This window comes from Lepus europaeus, chromosome X (genome assembly GCF_033115175.1).
Source record: "Lepus europaeus isolate LE1 chromosome X, mLepTim1.pri, whole genome shotgun sequence".
NCBI classification, from domain to species: Eukaryota; Metazoa; Chordata; class Mammalia; order Lagomorpha; family Leporidae; genus Lepus; species Lepus europaeus.
This window is the reverse complement of record NC_084850.1, coordinates 68,248,360-68,268,829: the sequence shown is the minus strand read 5'-3', so window position 1 is coordinate 68,268,829 and position 20,470 is coordinate 68,248,360. Positions and strand designations below refer to the sequence as shown.

The following is a 20,470-nucleotide window of genomic DNA, read 5'->3' as shown; positions in this document are numbered from 1 at the left end:
AGCTAGGATATGAACTGGTGCCCATTATGGGATGCTGGCACCCCAGGCAGAGGCTTAACCTACTACACGACAATGATGAGCTGTTTTTTTTTTTTTTAATTAGTCTCAAAGGGACAAATACCGTATGTTCTTCCTGATCTGTGATGACTAACAGAGCACCTAAAGGAAACATGTAGAAGTGAAGTTGACACTTTGAGAAGCAATGACTTGTACAGCCCTTGTCTTGACTGTTGAGGAAACAATTTTTTTTTTCCTTAATGGAAAATGGGACTGGGAATGGGACGGGGAGTACGAAGTGGGGTGGGAGGGCAGATTTGGTGGGAAGAATCACTGTGTTTCTAAAGTTGTTCTTATGAAATTTGTACTCATCAAATAAATGGTTTCTTTGGGGGAAAAAAAAAGATGGCCCAAGTCCTTGGGCCTGTGCACCCACGTGAGAGATATGGAAGAAGCTCCTGGCTCCTAGCTTTGGATTGACCCAGCTCCAGTCATTGTGGCCATTTGGGGAGTTAACCAGTAGATGGAAGACCTCTCTCTCCTCTCCCTTCTCCCTTTTCCCCTCTCCCCTTTCCCCTCTGCCTAACTCTGCTTTTCAAGTAAATAAATAAAATTTTAAAAAAATAAATGAAAAAGATCAGCTTTTCAAATATGTGGATTTTTAGGGAAAAATTCTCTGCCAGTTTAAAAAAACAGAATTTAAATTTTTTGTTGTACTTTCTTACTGAGGATTCTGCGGAAATTATTACATAAAATATTTTTGCTATTCTCATTTTTAAAAAAAGATATTTATTTGAAAAGCAGACTGCCGGCGCCGCGGATCACTAGGCTAATCCTCCGCCTTGCGGCACCGGCACACTGGGTTCTAGTCCCGGTCGGGGCACCGGATTCTGTCCCGGTTGCCCCTCTTCCAGGCCAGCTCTCTGCTGTGGCCAGGGAGTGCAGTGGAGGATGGCCCAAGTGCTTGGGCCCTGCACCCGCATGGGAGACCAGGAGAAGCGCCTGGCTCCTGCCATCGGATCAGCGCGGTGCGCCGGCCGCAGCGCGCCAACTGCGGCGGCCATTGGAGGGTGAACCAACGGCAAAAGGAAGACCTTTCTCTCTGTCTCTCTCTCTCACTGTCCACTGTGCCTGTCAAAAAAAAAAAAAAAAAAAAAAAAAACCAGACTGATAGAGTAAGAGGAAAAGACAGAGAACTTCCATAAACAGGTTCACTTTTTCATTGATTTTATTTTATTTTATTTTATTTTACAGGCAGAGTGGATAGTGAGAGAGAGAGACAAAGAGAAAGGTCTTCCTTTTTGCCATTGGTTCACCCTCCAATTGCCGCGGCGCACCGCGCTGTTCCGAAGGCAGGAGCCAGGTGCTTCTCCTGGTCTCCCATGCGGGTGCAGGGCCCAAGGACTTGGGACATCCTCCCCTGCCTTCCTGGGCCATAGCAGAGAGCTGGCCTGGAAGAGGGCCAACCAGGACAGAATCCGGTGCCCTGACCGGGACTAGAACCCGGTGTGCTGGTGCCACAGGCGGAGGATTAGCCTAGTGAGCCACGGCGCCAGCCAATTTTATTTTTTTGTGAACTTTTAAAGTTGCCCCATATACTTATAAGACATCCATATTTTTCTCTGGTGAGTTGCTTTTTTCAAAAATTTCAAAGCTAATTTTGAAGTTTTTTTCTTATTGTAAGAATTTTGGATACAAATCCATTATTATGTATTGATCCACAAATATTTTCTTCTATTCTGTGGCTTATCTTTTTATTGCCTTAACAACGGGTAGAGATTTTCAATTCATTGAAGTCCAATTTTTCAGTTTTTTTTCTTTCTTGAATCACACTTTTAGAAATCTTTGTCTAATCCAAGTTCACAAAAATTTTCTCCTAGACGTTTTTTAGTTGCATGCTTTACTTTAGGATTTTGCTTCTTTTCCAGTTAATTTTTGTATATGACAGGTTTTATGGGTTGAAGTCTGCTTTTTTCTATATAGAAGAACAGCTGTACTTGCACCCTTTTTTGACAAGTCCTGTTCTCCATTGAATTGCTGTTGTACTACATCAGCAATCATTTAGCCATAGACATCTATTTTTCCCGGTTGCCTCAATGTATCAGACTTGCAGAACTTTAGAATTGAATTTATTAAGCATAGGTATATGGTGGTATTAAAATTCTTTGATGCTCTTTCTATATAGAGTTTAATATTATTTTTAAGAGATAATATAATTTCTGTGATAACTTTCTCTGAAGTGATTTATTCTTTTTTATTATTATTATTATTATTTATTTTTGACAGGCAGAGTGGACAGTGAGAGAGAGAGATAAAGAGAAAGGTCTTCCTTTTTACCGTTGGTTCACCCTCCAATGGTCGCCGCGGCCGGCGTGCTGCGGCTGGCGCACCGCGCTGATCCGATGGCAGGAGCCAGGTGCTTCTCCTGGTCTGCCATGGGGTGCAGGGCCCAAGCACTTGGGCCATCCTCCACTGCACTCCCTGGCCACAGCAGAGAGCTGGCCTGGAAGAGGGGCAACCGGGACAGATTCCGGCGCCCCGACCAGGACTAGAACCTGGTGTGCCGGCGCCACTAGGCGGAGGATTAGCCTGTTGAGCCACGGTGCCGGCCTGTAGCTCATATTTTATAAATTATTTATTTTCCAAGAAAATGGGAGCCTGGAACACTTAAGTTCTCTTAATCACCATTAGCATAGATTTGTTTTTACTGTTTTCTAAAAAATGTGCTTTACATTGACACAAAATTATATATATTTTTTGTTCTTAAGAAGAAAATGGTATTAGTTATGTGAGAAAGATTTTATTACCATATTTAAGTCTGGTTAATGATAAGTGCCTCATGCCTTCCTATGGGAAAGAGGAAATATGAGAATGATGTAGGCTGGAATTATATTGAGAATTACTATACTAAGATGATTGTTATTCTAAACCTTAAGGAAAAAACAAACAGTTGGTCAGCTACCTCAGATTCTTTAGAAACTCAAAACAGCATAGAGGATAAGGGCAAGTGCTTTGGAGTTGGAATGCTTGAGTTCAAATCCTGGCTTCTCTGTTTATTTACGATGTGGTCTTGGGCAAGTTATCTAACTTCTCTGCCTTGCTTATTAGTTGCTCTTATCTGTATAGCAGGGATAACAGTAGAACACAATACATGTGAAGCATTTAGTAGAGTGTCTAGTCCATTGTAAGCACTCAATAAACATTATTAGTTTTAAATGTATCATGTCTGTATCCAAATTATTAAAGATTAACAAGTTTCCATATTAAAAAAAATCAGCTATTGAAGGATGATTTTTAAACATCATGTATAATTATGCAGTGATTTGCATTTCTTCTTTAATGGCGTTTTGTTCACAAATATATAAAAACTTTCTCTTTTTGACCACTTGATTCTCCATGTTGGTTGAAATTTGAAATATTTTTCTTTTTGATTAGTTACAGTAAGTCTGGTTATTTTTCCTTATTAATTTCTCAAGAGGATGGTGCTGCTTTAACTCAGGTGCTTCTGTTTTCTATATTTACTGAGTTTCTGCTTTCTAAAATCAATTCATTCATGATTTCCTCAAGTGAGTCTGTTGACAATTATTAATAGAAAAGAAAACCCACATATCAGGTAGGATTTGACCTCAAGCTAATAGTTGTGTAGTAGCTATCTATTTTTGATCTGTTTCCCCATAGAAGCATAATTTATTCTTTCAAATTATTTTCTCCTTTGTTCTGTGTTATTCCTGAAGTGACAAAGCAATAAAATAATAATATGGTGTTGGGTGTTTAGGAACTGAGACAGATAGGGACAAACAAGTTGCTTTAACCCATCACTAGCTTCCTGTGTGTTCCTAGGTAAATTTTATTTAATTCCTGTTTCTTCTTATATGAAATGGACATAAATGTGCTTGTGAAACAAATGTAGTTTGTATGTAATATTTGACAATAGCAATGTTCTTGTTTTCAATAAAATAAAGATGTGGATGTCTTAGATAAAGTAGTTTTGTACAGATAAATAATTAAATGGTAAATTTAAATTTATTTAACATTCCCAAGGTACTGTTTTAATGAAAATTCTGTGAACCTTTTATCTTTAAGAGGTCACTACAGTGACATGAATTACTACTGAAGAATGGCATCTACTTATACATGTTGTGTACATGTATGCATGCATCTGCAGTACACCTAATATATAAGATGGAGCTTCAAAAAAACTTAGGGAAATGTAATTAAAAGATAATGTGTAATTTCCACGAACTTTCTGAAGTCTCCTTGTGTATCCTTTGAATCTAAGTTTTCCAAATGCTTGTGTTATAGCCCTAATGAAACTGATCTAATGGCCAGTGCCTTGGCATTGGGAATACTATGGAGCTATTCACAGCCATTAAAGTCATTAGCTTTCATTTCAACTAAGCTGAGTATACTAACTCCTGACTGAATAGAAACTAGGGGAGCTGCTTTTCTGTCATTGAATTAAAGTTTTAAAAACTCAAATGTTCCACAAATACTTAATAATGTATATTGTATTGATAAGCTTAGTTCAAATTGTAATAATCTTGTACTATAAAAGTAGTCTTTTTTTTTTCAAAAAAAGCACGATGATACTTGGAATGGTTTTAATTGCTTATAAATATTATTTTGCATGCATCCACTTAGCAAATAATTATTAAATATCTATCATATGTAAGGTGTGTCATTTAGATATGGGTCATTTGATTATTGCTCTAGGTTACTTCCTTGGCAACTGAAAACCAATTATCAATGCATCTACTCATTCTTCCAAAATAAGAAGGAAACGTCTAAGCAGCAGGATAATATATCAGAAAATCGATACATTTAGGCTTATAGGCAGCTTTTCTTAAAAAAAATCTTTTTTTGGGGGTGTTGATTTTTTTTGAAGATTTTATTTATTTGAAAGAGTTGCACAGTGAGAGCAGAGGCAGAGAGAGAGAGAGAGAGAGAGAGAGGGAGAGAGAGAGAGAGAGAGAGAGAGAGAGAGGGGCCTTTCATCTGATGGTTCACTCCCCAATTGACCGCAACAGCCAGAGGTGGGCCGATCCAAAGCCAGGAGCCAGGAGCTTCTTCCAGGTCTCCCACGTGGGTGCAGGGGCCCAAGGACTTGGGCCATCTTCTACTGCTTTCCCAGGCCATAGCAGAGAGCTGGATCGGAAGAGGAGCAGCTGGGACTAGAACCAGCGCCCATATGGGATGCTGGCGCTTCAGGCCAGGGTGTTAACCTGCTGCGCCACAGTGCCAGCCCCGGTGTTGATGTTTTAATTCCATACTCCTCTGGTGTTATAGATTTACTGATGGATCTTTCCCTTTCTTGCTTTTTAAAAATATTAATAGCTGATTTTTTCTATTAAGATAAGCTGTCAAGAAAGTAGAATCTTTTTTTTTTTGAGACAAAGTTAGAGAGAGAGAGAGAGAGAGAGAGAGAGAGAAAGGTCTTCCTTTTCCATTGGTTCACCCCCCAAATGGCTGCTACGGCTGTCACGCTGGGCCAATCCGAAGCCAGGAGCTAGGTGCTTCCTCCTGGTCTCCCGTGCAGGTGCAGGGCCCAAGCACTGCCTTTCTGGGCCGCAGCAGAGAGCTGGACTGGAAGAGGAGCAAGCAGGACAGAATCCAGTGCCCCAACCGGGACTAGAACCTGGGGTGCCAGCGCCGCAGGCGGAGGATTAGCCAAGTGAGCTGCGGCGCTGGCCAAGAAAGTAGAATCTTAAATGTATGTATGTCAATTCAATTTTTGCCTTACTTTACATAGCTCCTCTTAATCTTGTCATTAAATTGTAGAAGATTATTATGTTTGGAATATGTCTGTATTGATTTCATTTAGCATTCTTTTTTAAAGATTTATTTATTTATTTGAAAGGCAGAGTTACAGAGATACAGAGAGGCAGGGAGAGACAGAGAGAGAGGAGTCTTCTATCTGCTGTTTTACTCTCCAAATGGCTGCAACGGTTGGAGCTGGACCGATCCAAAGCCAGGAGCCAGGAGTTTGTTCTGAGTCTCCTCTGTGGGTGCAGGGTCCCAAATGCTTGTGCCATCTTCTATTGCTTTCCCAGGCAACAGCAGAGAGCTGGATTGTAAGAGGTGCAGCTGAGACTAGAACCAGTGCCCATATGGGATGTTGGCACTGCAGGTGGGAGATTAACCTACTCACCACAGTGCCAGCCCCTTATTTAGTATTATTCTATAGTAGTTTTTGCCCCATGGAAAAAAAGCATTTACTAATGAATTGCTTTCAAATTTGGGTTTCTTAGTGCTTTGGACTTGCTAGAGGTTTCTGGAGACTGCTTTTCTAGGTTATCAAGGCATCCTTCAGGTTGCTCATGATAGTTCTTAATTCAGTGATGTTTGATTTTGGAAATTCCACTTGAAATTTGCTGAAGTATATGAATATGCTGAAATTATGACAGAGAACATAAATGGCTATTATAATAATAGCAGTAGAAGTTTGAAATTATGCTTATTCTCATTTTCATAATGAAGTTCTTCAGAACCTGGATAACAAGCTGAACAAAGGCTTATGTGACTCATTTTAGCAGATACATATGAGAAGTTTCTGGGAAACATGGGCTTGATTAGACAACAATAAGGCTGACTTCAGCCCTTTTAATTTAAGCTATTAGACTCTCTGTTGCAGAAATATTGTTAGGAGTACCAGGGCAGAAGGCTGACACTGTAGTATAGTGGATAAAGCCGCTGCCTGTGACACTGGCATCCCATGTGGGTGATGGTTCGAGTCCTGGCTATTCTAGTTCTGATCCATCGCATGCTAATGGCCTGGGAAAAGCAGTGAAAGATGGCCCAGTGTTTGGGCCCCTGCCACCTATGTGGGGGACCTGGATAAAGCTCCTTGCTCCTGGCTTCAGCTTGGCTCCACCCTAACTGTTGTGGCCGTCTGAGGAGTGAACCAGCAGTTGGAGGATATCTTGGTCTCTCTCTCTTTCTCTCCTTCTCTCTCTCTCTCCCCCTCTCTATGTAACTCTGCCTTTCAAATAAATTACAAATAAATAAGTAAATCTAAAAAATCTAGACTACCAGGGAATGGTTATTTTTCTAGGAATAATAGCAAGATAGAGTGATGTTTAAATTAGGGTGGTGTTTTGAAAACTTGTCAAAATTGGATAAATCTTATGGATTGAGAGTCATTGTTTAATTAGTTTGAGAGAAATATAAGTATCATCATTACTTCAGTTTTACATCCTTACATTCTACATTCTTTGAAAGTAGTATACTTTAAGTTATTTAAAATCCTTTTAACAATGAGTAAAAGTGATGTGAATGTTATTACCCATTAGTCTCTTATTAGAATTAACAGTTTCTAAAGTCTAATGTACTCACCCTTCTGCCTTCAGGGATGTGTATTTGCAAGTTTCTGCCAATAACAATCTGGTATCTTATAAGTATTCAAAATGCATGAAGAAAAGAGATCAATTTTGGTGACCTTTTTAAAAAAGTTACAAAGATACAAGGGAGAATTTTTTTTAAGATTTTATTTATTTGAGAGGTAGAGTTATAGACAGTGAGAGGGAGAGACAAAGAGAAAGATCTTCCATCTGCTGGTTCACTCCCCAAATGGCCGCAACGGCTGGAGCTACGCCTATCCGAAGCCAGGAGCCAGGAGCTTCTTCTGGGTCTCCCATGTGGGTGCAGGGGCCCAAGCACTTGGGCCATCCTCCACTGCTTTCTCAGGCCATAGCAGAGAGCTGGATGGGAAGTGGAGCAGCCAGGACAAGAACCAGCGCCCATATGGGATGCCAGCGCTGCAGGCAGAGGCAGGCGGAGGATTAACCTATTGCGCCACAGTGCTGGCCCTGGGAGAAATTGTTAATTTTAAATTTTAAATTTATTTATTTACTTGAGAGGTAAAGTTACAGACACAGAGGTAGAGGTCTTCCATTAGCTGGTTAACTCCCCAAATTGCCGCAATGGCTGGAGCTGGGCCGATCTGAAGCCAGTAGCCACGAGCTTCCCCTGAGTGCTCCACGTGGGTACAGGGTCTCCCAAATGGGCGCAGGGTCTCCTCTGTGGGTGCAGGGGCCCAAGGACTTGGGCCATCTTCTACTGCTTTCCCAGGCCATAGCAGAGAGCTGGATCAGAAGTGGAGCAGCCGGGGCTTGAACTGGTGCCCATATGGGATGCTGGAGCTGCAAGTGGAGGCTTAGCTGACTATGCCACAGCACTGGCTCCCTCCACAGCCTTTTAAATCCCCTTTAGAATGACATCATCACTAATTTGAAATCTGAAATACTCCAAAGTCTGAACCTTTTTAAGTACCAACATGATTCCACCAAGTAGAAAATGCCACATCTAACCTCTTATGACAGGTCACAGTTAGAACACAGACACTCGAAAATTATTATACAAAATGTCTTTTAGACCATGTGTATAAGGTGAATTTTATCTTTAGACATGAGTCTGAAAGGCAAGGTAGCCTATTATGTATGTGCACATATTCTAAAATTCAAACATATCCATAATCTGGAATACTTTTGGGTATGGGATGTACTTTAGGGTATGGGGTATTCAGCCTGTATTTATCTTTCTGTGTTTGGGGTATTTTATTTAACATAATGTTCTCCAGGATTATTCATGACAAGATTTCATTCTTTTTATGGCTGAATGGTACTACATTGTGTATATATGGTCACATTTTCTTTATTCACTCATCTTTTGATGGGCGCTCAGATTGATTCCATATTTTGGCTATTGTGAAAAATGCTGCAATGAACACAGGAGTGCAGGTACTCTGACATACTGATTTTGTTTTCTTTGGGTTTATAGTAATGGGCTGTGTAAGGATTTGGTTAGTGATGGACTGCATGGATGATGGAGGTCCCATAAGATTATATTCACTGGTGACGCTGTAACCATTTAGTTTTTAAGTGTACTTTGTGCTGTTCATACAATGATAAAATTTTGTAACAACACACTTCTTGGACTGTATCCTATTGTTAATTGATTTTTGATCTTATACCTAGTAGTGGGATTGCTTATGGTAGTGGGATCTTATGGTTGTGCTATTTTTAAATTTTGGGGGAACTTCCTTATTGTTTGTTTTTTAAGATTTATTTATTTATTGGAAAGGCAGAGTTAGAGAGGAAGAGATAGAGAAATATTCTATTTGCTGGTTAACTCCCCAAATGGTGCCCTGGTCAAAGCCAGAAACCAAGAGCTTCCTCTGGGTCTCCCACATGGGTCTGGGGGGCCCAAGTACTTGGACCATCCTCTGCTGCTTTCCCAGGTGTATTAGCAGGAAATGGATTGGGAGTAGAGCAGCTGGGATTCAAACAGGCACCCATATGGGATGCTGGCATCACAGGCGATGGCTTAGCCTGCTTCACCAAAACACCAGTCCCTCTTTACTGTTTTTTTTTTTAATATTTATTTATTTATTTATTTATTTGAAAGGCAGAATTACAGAGAGAGGGAGATAGAGAGAGGGAGAGAGAGAGGTCTTCCATCTGATGGTTCACTCCCCAGATGGCCACAGAAGCCGGAGCTACTCCAATTTGAAGCCAGGAGCTTTCTCCAGGTCTCCCACGTGGGTGCAGGGGCCCAAGCACTTGGACTATCTTCCACTGCTTTCCCAGGCCATAGCAGAGAGCTGGATTGGAAGTGGAGCAGCTGAGACTCAAACTGGTGAACATATGGGATGCCGGCACTGCAGGTGGTGGCTTTACCTGCTATGCTACAGTGCCAGCCCCTCCTTACTGTTTTTAGTGATGGGTATACTCACCTTTGGTGAAGCATTAACAAAAATGTTTGATATACTTTGATGTGTATTCTGTGTTTTGACAGAGAAAAATTCCTATATTAGTTTGGGCATTTATTAAGCTCATGCTGGACAGGTGCTTTGGGAATCCTATGTTAACCCTGACAACCCTAGGTTTCTTATTATTACAGTTGAAGAAACTGACACTAAGAAAGTTTAGGAAATTTTCCCAAAACAGTAGAAGTAGAGCTTTAGAATTTGATCAAGGTCTGCTTGACACCAAAGCATTGCTCTTTTCATGATACTACTTACTACTTGTACCTCATGAAAAAAAGCACAGTAACTGTCCTCAAGAATATTTAAATCTAGATGTACGTGACAAGATATTTATATGATACAGTGCAATTATTTTAACATTAAAATTTTTATTGTTTTAAATGAACACAAATCTACCATCTTGTTTTTTCAAATTTACAGCTCAATAATGTTAAGTGCATTCACATTGTTGTACCACTAATCTGCGTATCTCTTCTTGAAAAACTGAAACTTTTTTTTAAGGTTTATTTTATTTATTTGAAAGGCACCATTACAGAGAGAGAGGGAGGGAGATCTCTTCCTTCCAGTGGTTCACTCTCCAGGTGGGCCAGACAAAAGCCCAGGAGCTTCTTTCACATCTCCCACATGGATTCAGGGGTCCAAGGACTTGAACCATCTCTGCTGCTTTCCCAGGCACAATAGCAGGGAGCTGGATGGGAAATGAGCAGCTGGGACTCAAACTGGAGCCCATATGGGATTCTGGCATCACAGGCCACAACTTTACCTGCTACGCCACAACACCGGCCCCAAAATGCATTCAACAAAAACTCCTAATTTTTGCTTTTCCCCAGTCCTTAGCAATCACCATTCTACTTTTTGTCTCTATAAATCTGATTACTCTAGCTACATCATATGAATAGAATCCTAAAGTCTCTTTTGGTGATTGACTTATTTCACTTAGCATAATGCCTTCAAGGCTCATCCATGTTGTGGCACATGCCAGAATTTCTTTCTCTTTTAAGGCTGAATATTCCATTGTGTGCACTATGTATGTACAATGTTTTATTTATTTATTTATTTATTTATCTGTTGATAGACATTTGGGTTGCTTAAAATATTTGACCACTGTGAATAATGCTGCTGTGAACAGTATGTACAAATGTGTTCAAATATCTCTTTGAGACCATGCTTTCAATTCATGTGGGTCTGCATACAGAAGTTAATTGCTGGATCATATGATAATTCTATTAAACATTTTTTGAGGAACAGCCATATTGTTTGTCATAGTGCAATTGCCAACAACAATGTACAAAGGTTCCAGTTTCCCTACATCCTTACCTATGGTGGAATTATTTTGAAAAGTGAATTCCAGGGGCTGGCACTATGGTGTAGTGGGTCTTTGTCTATGGCACCGGCATCCCATATGGGTGCTGGTTCAAGTCTCAGCTGTTCCTCTTCCAATCAAGCTCTCTGCTATGGCCTGGGAAAGCAGTTCAAGATGGCCCAAGGTCTTGGGCCCCTGCACCCAGAAGAACCCACATGGCTCCTGGCTTTGGATCGGTCCAGTTCTGGCCATTATAGCCATTTGGGGAGTGAACCAGTGGATGGAAGACCTTTCTTTTTGTCTTACCTTATCTCTGTCTGTAACTCTGCCTCTCAAATAAGTAAGTAAAATCTTTTAAAAAAGGAAAGTAAATTCCAAGATATGTTATGAGTTTAATATACATTGCACTTTTATCTTCTGCATTTTTCATAGCAACAGAGCTCAGAGCTGTGCCATTGATAATTCATGTACAGAGGATAACTCTTAAGACATTGAAATACCCCTGACTATTTAAAGGGTATGAAATTATATTCTCTAGGGTCCGGCATTGTGGCCCAACAGATAAAGCTACCACCTGTGATGCTGGCATCCCTTATAGTCATTTGTTTCTTGCCCTGGTTGCTCTGCTTCCAGTCCTGTTTCCTGCTAATGTGCCTGAAAAGCAGTGGAAAATGGTCTGAGTGCTTGGGCCTCTGCCACCCATGTGGGAGACCTGGATTGAAACTCCTGGTTTTGGCCTTTCCCATCCCTGGCCGTTTCAGATATTTGGGGAGTGAACCAGGGAATGATATCAATCAGTCTCTCTCTGTCTCTCTCTCCTTCTCTCTCTCTCTCCCTCTCTCTCTCTCCCTCTCTCTCTCTCTCCCCAACTCTGCCTTTCAAATAAATATGTAAGTCTTAAAAAAGAAGTTAGATTCTCTATAAAGTACTTATTAAGTTAGTAATAGATTTTTTCAGGAAGCAGGATGAAAGAAGAAAAACACAACTGCTCCATCTTATATTAATTAAAACAGAAATTAGGGGTTGGCATTGTGGTGTATTAAGTAAAGCCACTGCCTGTAAAGCTGGCATGTCACATGGCTCTGGTTTGTGTCCTACTTGCTCAACTTCTCATCAGCTCCCTGTTAATGCACCTGGAAAAGTAGTGGAAAATGATCCAAGTGCTTGGGCTCCTGCCACCTGTTTTGGAGATCCTGATGAAGCTCCTGGCTCCTGGCTTCATCCTGGTCCAGCCCTGGCTGTTGTGGCCATTTGGGGAGTGAACAAGTGGATGGAAGATATCTCTTTCTCTGTCTCTCCATTTATCTCTATGTCTCTGCTTTTCAAATAAATATTTTTAAAGATTTATTTATTTATTTGAAAGGCAGAGTTATAGAGAGGCAGAGGCAGAGAAAGAGAGAGAAAGAGAGGTCTTCCATCCACTGGTTCACTCCCCAGGTGGCCACAAAGGCTGGAGCTGTGCTGATCCGAAGCCAGGAGCCAGGAGCTTCTTCTGGATCTCCCACTCGGGTGCAGGGGCCCAAGGACTTGGGGCATCTTCTATTGCTTTCCCAGGCCATAGCAGAAAGCTGGATCGGAAGTGGAGCAGCCAGGACTTGAACTGGTGCCCATGTGGGATGCCGGCACTGCAGGCTGGGTATAACCTGCTGTGCCACAGCGCCCACCCAAATAAATAAATTTTTAAAAATACCACCAGAATTAATTAGGTAGCCCTATTAGTCAAACATTTTGTTTAATAGACATTCGGTTCTACTTGGCATTTTCCCAGCTCATTTACTAGCATATGATTTACCATATCCTGTCTACCAAATGAGAACAAAGACATAAGTTTAACAAATAAATTTTAAAAGTATTAACTGTAAAATTTATTGCTAGAAAGTGTTTTAGGGTGGAATTTTATTTTGTTTACATTTTAATTATTATTATTGTGTTACATTTTAGTTTACAATTTATTACAGAAAGTGTATGTGTACTCCTTTCTGTTGTTTCACTACTCAAATGCCTGCAATGGCCCTGGGCTGGGAGCTGAAGCTAAAAGCTGGAAAACAATCCAGGTTTCTCAGGTGGGTGGCAGCAATCCAGTCACTTGAGCCATCATCAGGTGCCTTCTAGGTTCTGCATTGGCAGGAAGCTGTAGTCAGGAGCCAGAGCTTGGAACGGAACCCATGCTATATGGAAAGTGAGTGTCTTAACCAACATTTCAGGCACTAGGCTGAATAATTGCCCCTATGGAGAACTTTAAACTACAGACACTACCAGTCATATTGATTGTATTGTCCCTTGCTGTATAAAAAATTATCACAAATTCAACAGCCTAAACCATGGCACATTTATTATTTCACATTTTCTACGGTCAGGAATATGGGCATGGCTAAACCAGGTCCTCTGGGGCCCACGAAAGCTATAATCAGGGCAAGACTCAAGTCCTCTCAGTCTCATGGAGCTTTGCCAAGGTTGGCTCTCCTTCGTTCTTATTTGGGGGCTTGACTGAAGAAGAATCAACTTCATAATTCCCTCTGATTCTTGTCTGAATTCCATTCCTTGTGGTTATGGTACTGAAATCCCTAACTCCTTTTTGGGTGTTGATTGAAGACCGCTTTTGAAGCTCCTCAGGGTTGCCTGTAGCTTCTAGAGACTTACAAGAGAATCTTGATAGACTTACAAGAGAATCTTGATATGTGGGTATCTTCTACATGACCACCTAATTCAGTGAAGCCAATTCAGTCAGTGCTCAAGTTTCTAGTGTATTACATGCCATAATGTAATCACAGAAGTGAAATCCCATCACCTTTACTATATTTTGTTTGGAATCCAGCCAGAGGTAGTGTTCATACTGAAGGGGGCAGGGGATTTTCCAACAACAAGAAATGAGAATCATAGAGGCCCATTTTATTTTCTGTCCACCACACTGAACAACTGGGAAGTCTCATTCTGTTTTATTTTGTCATGGGCTTCATTCGTTCTACAAATATAGACCTTTATTCTAGGTAGATGTAGACTCACCTCTAAATTTAAATCTAATTTGTTCTAGTTATTAAAATAAAGTAAAAAAATTGAACTCTTTACCGAAAGCTGTCAATGACTAACATATAACGTGAACCTTGAAAGATGAAATTTTCTTTAAGAATGTCAACTTGTTAAATTTATTTTTGACATTAGGTATTGTACAAATATAGTGATTTAGTTTATTAAGTGGATTTTCCAGTGAGTTGTGGAAACTACTTGAAAACTTATAATACTGTCAAATTTGTTGTGAAAATTGGTGCCTCATGTATTTTTAAAAAAGATTTTATTTATTTATTTGAGAGGTAGAGTTACAGACAGTGAGAGGGAGAGACAGAGAGAAAGGTCTTCCTTCTGCTGGTTCACTCCCCAAATGGCTGGAATGGCTGGAGCTGAGCCAATCCAAAGCCAGGAGCCAGGAGCTTCTTCTGCGTCTCCCACGTGGGTGCAGGGGCCAAAGGACTTGGACCATCTTCTGCTGCTTTCTCAGGCCATAGCAGAGAGCTGGATTGGAAAAGGAGCAGCCAGGACTAGAACTGGCGGCCGGATGGGATGCCAGCACCCCAGCCAGAGGATTAACCTACTGCACCCCAGTGCCAGACCCTGCCTTTTGTATGTTTTGTTAATGATTTAAATAACTCATATTTCTCCTCACTTTCTCTCTAGTTCTTCCTTATTTGTGCAAACTCTACTCCCTTCTTCAGTATATCTTTCAGTGTCAAGCCATGTGCTCTGTTAAATCACTCCTGTTTATAACACTGAGGAACAGGTGTATGTATCACAGAAGCATGACCAAATAACAGTAAGCCCTTTTATAAAACTATATGTATTTATGTATTCACTTTCCCACATCACATCCAATTCTAAGCATCTAAAGGGGTAAAATATTTTCTTCTTTCTCATTTCAATTTTCCTTGATGAGCTGTTTTTGTCAGTAGTAAGAAAAGTGATAGATTTGAAGTGAACTATGTGATATTTCTGAGATCAAGTGAGTATAGCAATTCAATTTAGTATTTCTCTCTATAATATTTGGAAGTGACTTATTTAATTATTTTTAAATAGTCAAAATAATATAAAAGCTTTCTTTACTAGGCTCTGGGTCAGAATCTATTCACTTGGGTTTTGGAGTATCTGAATAAATTACCCCTACCTTTATGCTTGTTGATAAGCTTTCCAGAATCTTCTATAGAAAATGATTTCAACCCTATTTGACAATTTGGAAAAATAACATATTTGCTTATTTTTTCATACTATAAATTTTGTTTTTGAAATAAAATTTATTGAGAATTCTGAAAATAATTGTTTTCATATGGGTGAAAATGAATTAAATTTTAGTAAGTATCATTGAATACCATGCTCATCCATAGGAATTAATATTTTATATTGAAAACTTGGTACCTTGAAGGTACTTGAGGTAGGAGTTAGTGGAGTGTTCTGTTTTTAAAGGCCATTTCTGGTGACTGAAATGATTTCCAGGATAGTGTGATCTTTTTGACTCATTCAGATTCATTTTATTTCTAGTTCCTTCAGACCCACAGCTTCATGATAAATTAGTCATAAGTGATATGAGTAGGATGTAACCAGTAACTAGGTAACAGAGGAAAGCAGTATTTTCTTTTTATATGGATAATTCTTTTTCTGTTCTTTTTATGCATAATCTTTTTTCTGTGGATAATCCTGAGAGTCATTTTATAGTAAAATTTTAATTACAGAATTCTGTCTTCATGTTGGTTTCTGGACTGTTTTGGTGAATATTCTTTGTACATATTAATGGTCAACCTGTTTTTTTTTATCCCTTATAGTTTACCTGTTTTGAGGTAAGATGGTATATGGTGGTGCCATTTATTGAAATTAATAACCATGGAGGAAGAGCAGACTTGGACAGAGGGTTACTAAATCCTTTTTATGTTGGTTATTTTTGAGAGATTTTTGAGACATCTGAGATAAACAAGTGGAAATGTCAAGTGGGCAGTTGGATATATGGATTGGGAGCTTGAAAGAGTAGTCTTTGAGTAAATGTGAATCATTTCAGTAAATTAACTGTCTGAGGAGACAACATGGGGTGAGATGAGAAGGTGACTCTAGTCCATTTTCTGATGAGTTACTGCTTTTCATGGATATCGGAAAAGAACTGCCAAAGAAATTGGAATAAAAGAAAATAAATGTCACAGACGCAAAATACTCAAATAGAAAATAATGGATAATGGATAATGATTGATGGATTTGTTAGCAAAGTTGACATAATTGGTGACTTTATTTGGTGTTCGTTAGGCCTTTTTTTAGAAGAATAATGTTAGTTAAATAATGGTAATTTACTTTTTAATAAGTTGATTGAAAATTTTTCATACAGTTAAATTCAGTCTTTATCATGTACAGTTCTGAGATTATACAGACAGAAAGAATTGTGTAAACATAATTTCAGTCAAGAAGTTTCATCACCTTCAACACACACAGTTCCTATGAAGTGCCTCTTTGTAGTCAAGCTATTCCATGAGTCCTATCCCCCAACAACCACTAGTCTCTTCTTCATCCTTTAGTTTTATCTTTTCCATAATTCATGTATATGGAATCATATAGTATGTAGCCTTGTGAATCTAGCTTATTTACAATTATATATTTGAAATCATCTGTGTTGTGTGTGTCAATAATTATTTTTATTGCTGTGTAGTAATCCCCTTCTTCTACCCTACCCCAACCCTTCCCACCTTCCACCTTCACCCCCTGAAAACCAATGTTTTCATGTGGTTCTTCCTTTTTCAGAATGTCATGTAGATGGAGTCATGCAAAATTTAACCTCTTGTATTTGGCTTTCAGTTACTAAAATGCTTTTAAGATTCATCCATGTTGTTAGAAAAAGCAATAATTCTGTCATTTTTACTGATGAGTAGCTACTCACTAGGTGAATGAAATGGATCATTTCCAATTTATGACATTTATGAATAAAGTTGCTGTTAGCATTCATGTGCACAGTTATGTGTTAATGTTTCCATTTATCCCAGATAGGTGTTTTCCACTGTTTTCTGGCCTCCATGATTTTTCATGAAAAATCTGCAGTCATTCAATTTGATGTTCCCCTTTATGTAATGTGCTGTTTTTCTCTCATTCTCTTCAGGAATGTTCCCATTTTTCATTTGGTTAAAAATTGTTTAAGATATGTTTTGAGGTGGCTTTCCTTGATTTTATCCTGCTTGGGGTTCACCGAGCTTCTTTAAACTGTACATTTAAATCTCTCACTAAATTTGGCAGAAATTCAGCCATTTTTTCTATCTTTTTTTTTAAAAAAGATTTATTTTATTTATTTGAAAGACAGAGTTACAGAGAGAGGTAGAGCCAGAGAGAGAGAGAAAGATCTTACATCTGCTGATTCACTCCCCAAATGACTGCAATGGCCTGAGCTGTGTTGATCCAAAGCCAAGAGACAGGAGGTTCTTCCAGGTCTCCTGCATGGGTACAGAGCCCAAGCACTTGGACCATCTTCTACTGTTTTCCCAGGCCATAGCAAAGAGCTGGATTGTAAGTGGAGCAGCTGGGACTTGAACCAGCGCCTGTATGGGATGCGAGCCCTGCAGGCTGGGGCTTTAACCCACTGTGCCACAGTGCCAGCCCCATTGTTTCTTTTCTAAAAACAGCTTTATTGAGATATAATTCACTTGCCATATAAATACACCCATTCAAAATGTATGTTTTAGTGCTTTATCATATTTACAAGTATGTACAACCATTACCACAATTTTAGAAGTTTTTCAACACAGTAAAAAGGAGCCTGTACCCTTTATCAGTCAACCTCATCTCCCTATACTCTAGCCCTAAGAAACCACTAATGTTTATGTCTTTATAGATTTACCAGTTCTTGACCTTTCATCTGAGTGGAATTGCTTTATTTTTTTTAAATTCTTGTTTCTAGGATCTTCCTTCCTTCCTTCCTTCCTTCCTTCCTTCCTTCCTTCCTTCCTTCTTTCTTTCTTCCTTCCTTCCTTTCTTCTTTCTTTCTTTCTTTCTTTCTTTCTTTCTTTCTCTCTCTCTCTCTTTCTCTCTCTCTCTCTTTCTTTCTTTAATTTATTTGACAGAGTTATAGACAGAGAGACAAAGGTCTTCCTTCCGTAGGTTCACTCCCCAAATGGCTGCTACAGCCGGCGCTGTGCCGATCTGAAGCCAGGAGCCAGGTGCCTCCTCCTGGTCTCTCACGCAGGTGCAGGGGCCCAAGCACTTGGGGCTTCCTCCACTGCCCTCCCAGGCCATAGCAGAGAGCTGGACTGGAAGAGGAGTAACCGGGACTAGAACTCGGCGCCCATGTGGGATGCCAGTGCTGCAGGCGGAGGATTAACCAAGTGAGCCACGGCGCCAGCCTCTAGGATTTTAATGATAGGAATTTTAACTATCTGATATTTTCCCATGTCTCTGAGACTCTGTTTTTACTCATTTACACTATCTTCATATTAGGTGATTTCTATTTATCTGTGTTCTGTTTATTTCCCCTGCCATCTTCATTTTTTCATTGAGTCTATCTAGTATTTCTTAAAATTTTCATATAATTTTTAGTTCTAGAATCATTTACATTTTATTGTTTTTAGAGTTTCTGTTTGCTAATAATTTTTTTATTCTGTTATAGTGTGTTTATTTTTTTCTGAAGAGTGTATTTATAATAGCTGCTTTAAAGTCTTTGTCAGATCTTTCAACATTGGAGTCAGCTTGGAATTGATAATTGTTTTTGTTTGTTTGATTCAATAGGCAATCTACTTGGTTAAGTTCAAACTTCCATGTTCTGCCTTACCCTTTCTGCATAATGTTTTCAATGTTAATTTAGTTTTCAGAGCATTTTGGTAAGCACTCTGGATGTGCCACTCAGAGCATGTGCTAATTTAGTAATTTAGTCTGAGACTTGAGTAGTGGTTGATACTGCATTCATGTCTCAAAGCCTTTGTTATGCTTCTTTAGTTCCCTACATGTGCAGTTTGTTGTTGAGACTAAGACTTTTGTGGATTCATTGATAAAATGAACAGATCCCCTTCTTTCATTTTATTCTGTTATTTCTTCCATATTCTCCAGTTCTCAGGAGCCGCTTAGCTGTTCCTGTGATCAGAAATTAGTTTATTTCAGCGTCTTGGTCTTTCATGATTCATAGAGCTTTGCACTATTAGGGCTGCCCTCAGGATGAAATGAAGAATTAAAAAAAAAATAACAGGGATTACCCTTGTACTTTTCTTATCATTGGAGACTGTTTTCCTGCTTCCACTGGCCAGAGATGGATTTTCCTCTGCATCGAGCTTTGCCTTAGAGTAGGACTGAGTGTTGAAAAGGAGAAAGTGAGATAGGAAGAGAAAATTTGAGTTCTCCTTAAGTACATCTTTTCCTGGTCCTCTGTAGAAACTGGGATTTCTTTCTTTTTTTTTTCATAAAGATTTATTTATTTATTTGAGAGGCAGGGTTACAGACAGAGAAAGGGAGAGAAAGATAGGAAGATCTTCCATTCGCTGGTTCACTCCTCAAATGGCAGCAACACCTGGGGCTGGGTCAGGCTGAAGCCAGGAGCCAGCAGCTTCATGAGGGTCTTCCACATGGGTACAGGGGCCCAAGCTCTTAGGCTTGTCCTCCACTGCTTTCCCAGGCACATCAGCGGGGAGCTGTATCAGAAGAGGAGTGGCCGGGACACAAACAGGCACCCATACGGGATGCTGGCACCTCAGGCAGAGCCTTAAACTACTATGCCTCAGTACCAGGCCCGAAACTGGGATTTCTTATGGAATTTTTATTCATGCCTACAGTGCAGTTCTGTGTTTCAGTCTCTCCTCAGGTCAGATACAGGAGATAAAGGTCAGAAAAAAGCCCAGGAAACTCATCTGAGTTATTTTTCAATTTTTTTCTCTCTTTATTTAATCCAGTTGGTACTGTTGAGTTTCTAGAATTCTCAGGTGGTATTTTTAGTTTGATTGTTTGTGTTCTACCTGGAATTTTTAGTTTGTAATCAGGGGAGAGATAGGCTTAGTGAGCTTATTCCATTTAGGCTGTTACCAGAAGCTCTTTTTAGTTTTCTGTGGATTCTTACAAATGACCAATGACCATCTTGGTGTTGATTAATTTTCAAACACCTTTAATCAGTGGTTGAAAATTTTTTCTGTAGAGGAACAAATAGTAAATATTTTAGGGTTTGAAAGCATAGGATCTCTGTCACACTGCTTAACTCTGCTGTTTTAGTGTGAAAGCAGCCATCAATAATATGAAAACAAGTGAGTATGGCTATATTCCAAAAACTTTTTATACAGAAATAGAGAGGCCAGATTTGTTCCATAGGCTGTAGTTTGTGGATCTTTGACTAAAGATACATTTTGTTTTTCTTGAAATAGTGATTGAAGTGTATTATGCTTTGTATGTTGAAATAATTTTATGTTCATGGCCACTTTAATCTC

At 39.5% G+C, this 20,470-nt stretch overlaps 1 protein-coding gene across 4 annotated transcripts in view; it reads left to right on the top strand.

Annotated features, from left to right (window-relative positions):
• The window catches only part of RPS6KA6 (ribosomal protein S6 kinase A6), a 152,429-nt gene that overhangs the window by 10,880 nt on the left and 121,079 nt on the right, over positions 1-20,470 (top strand). The window lies entirely within an intron of this gene.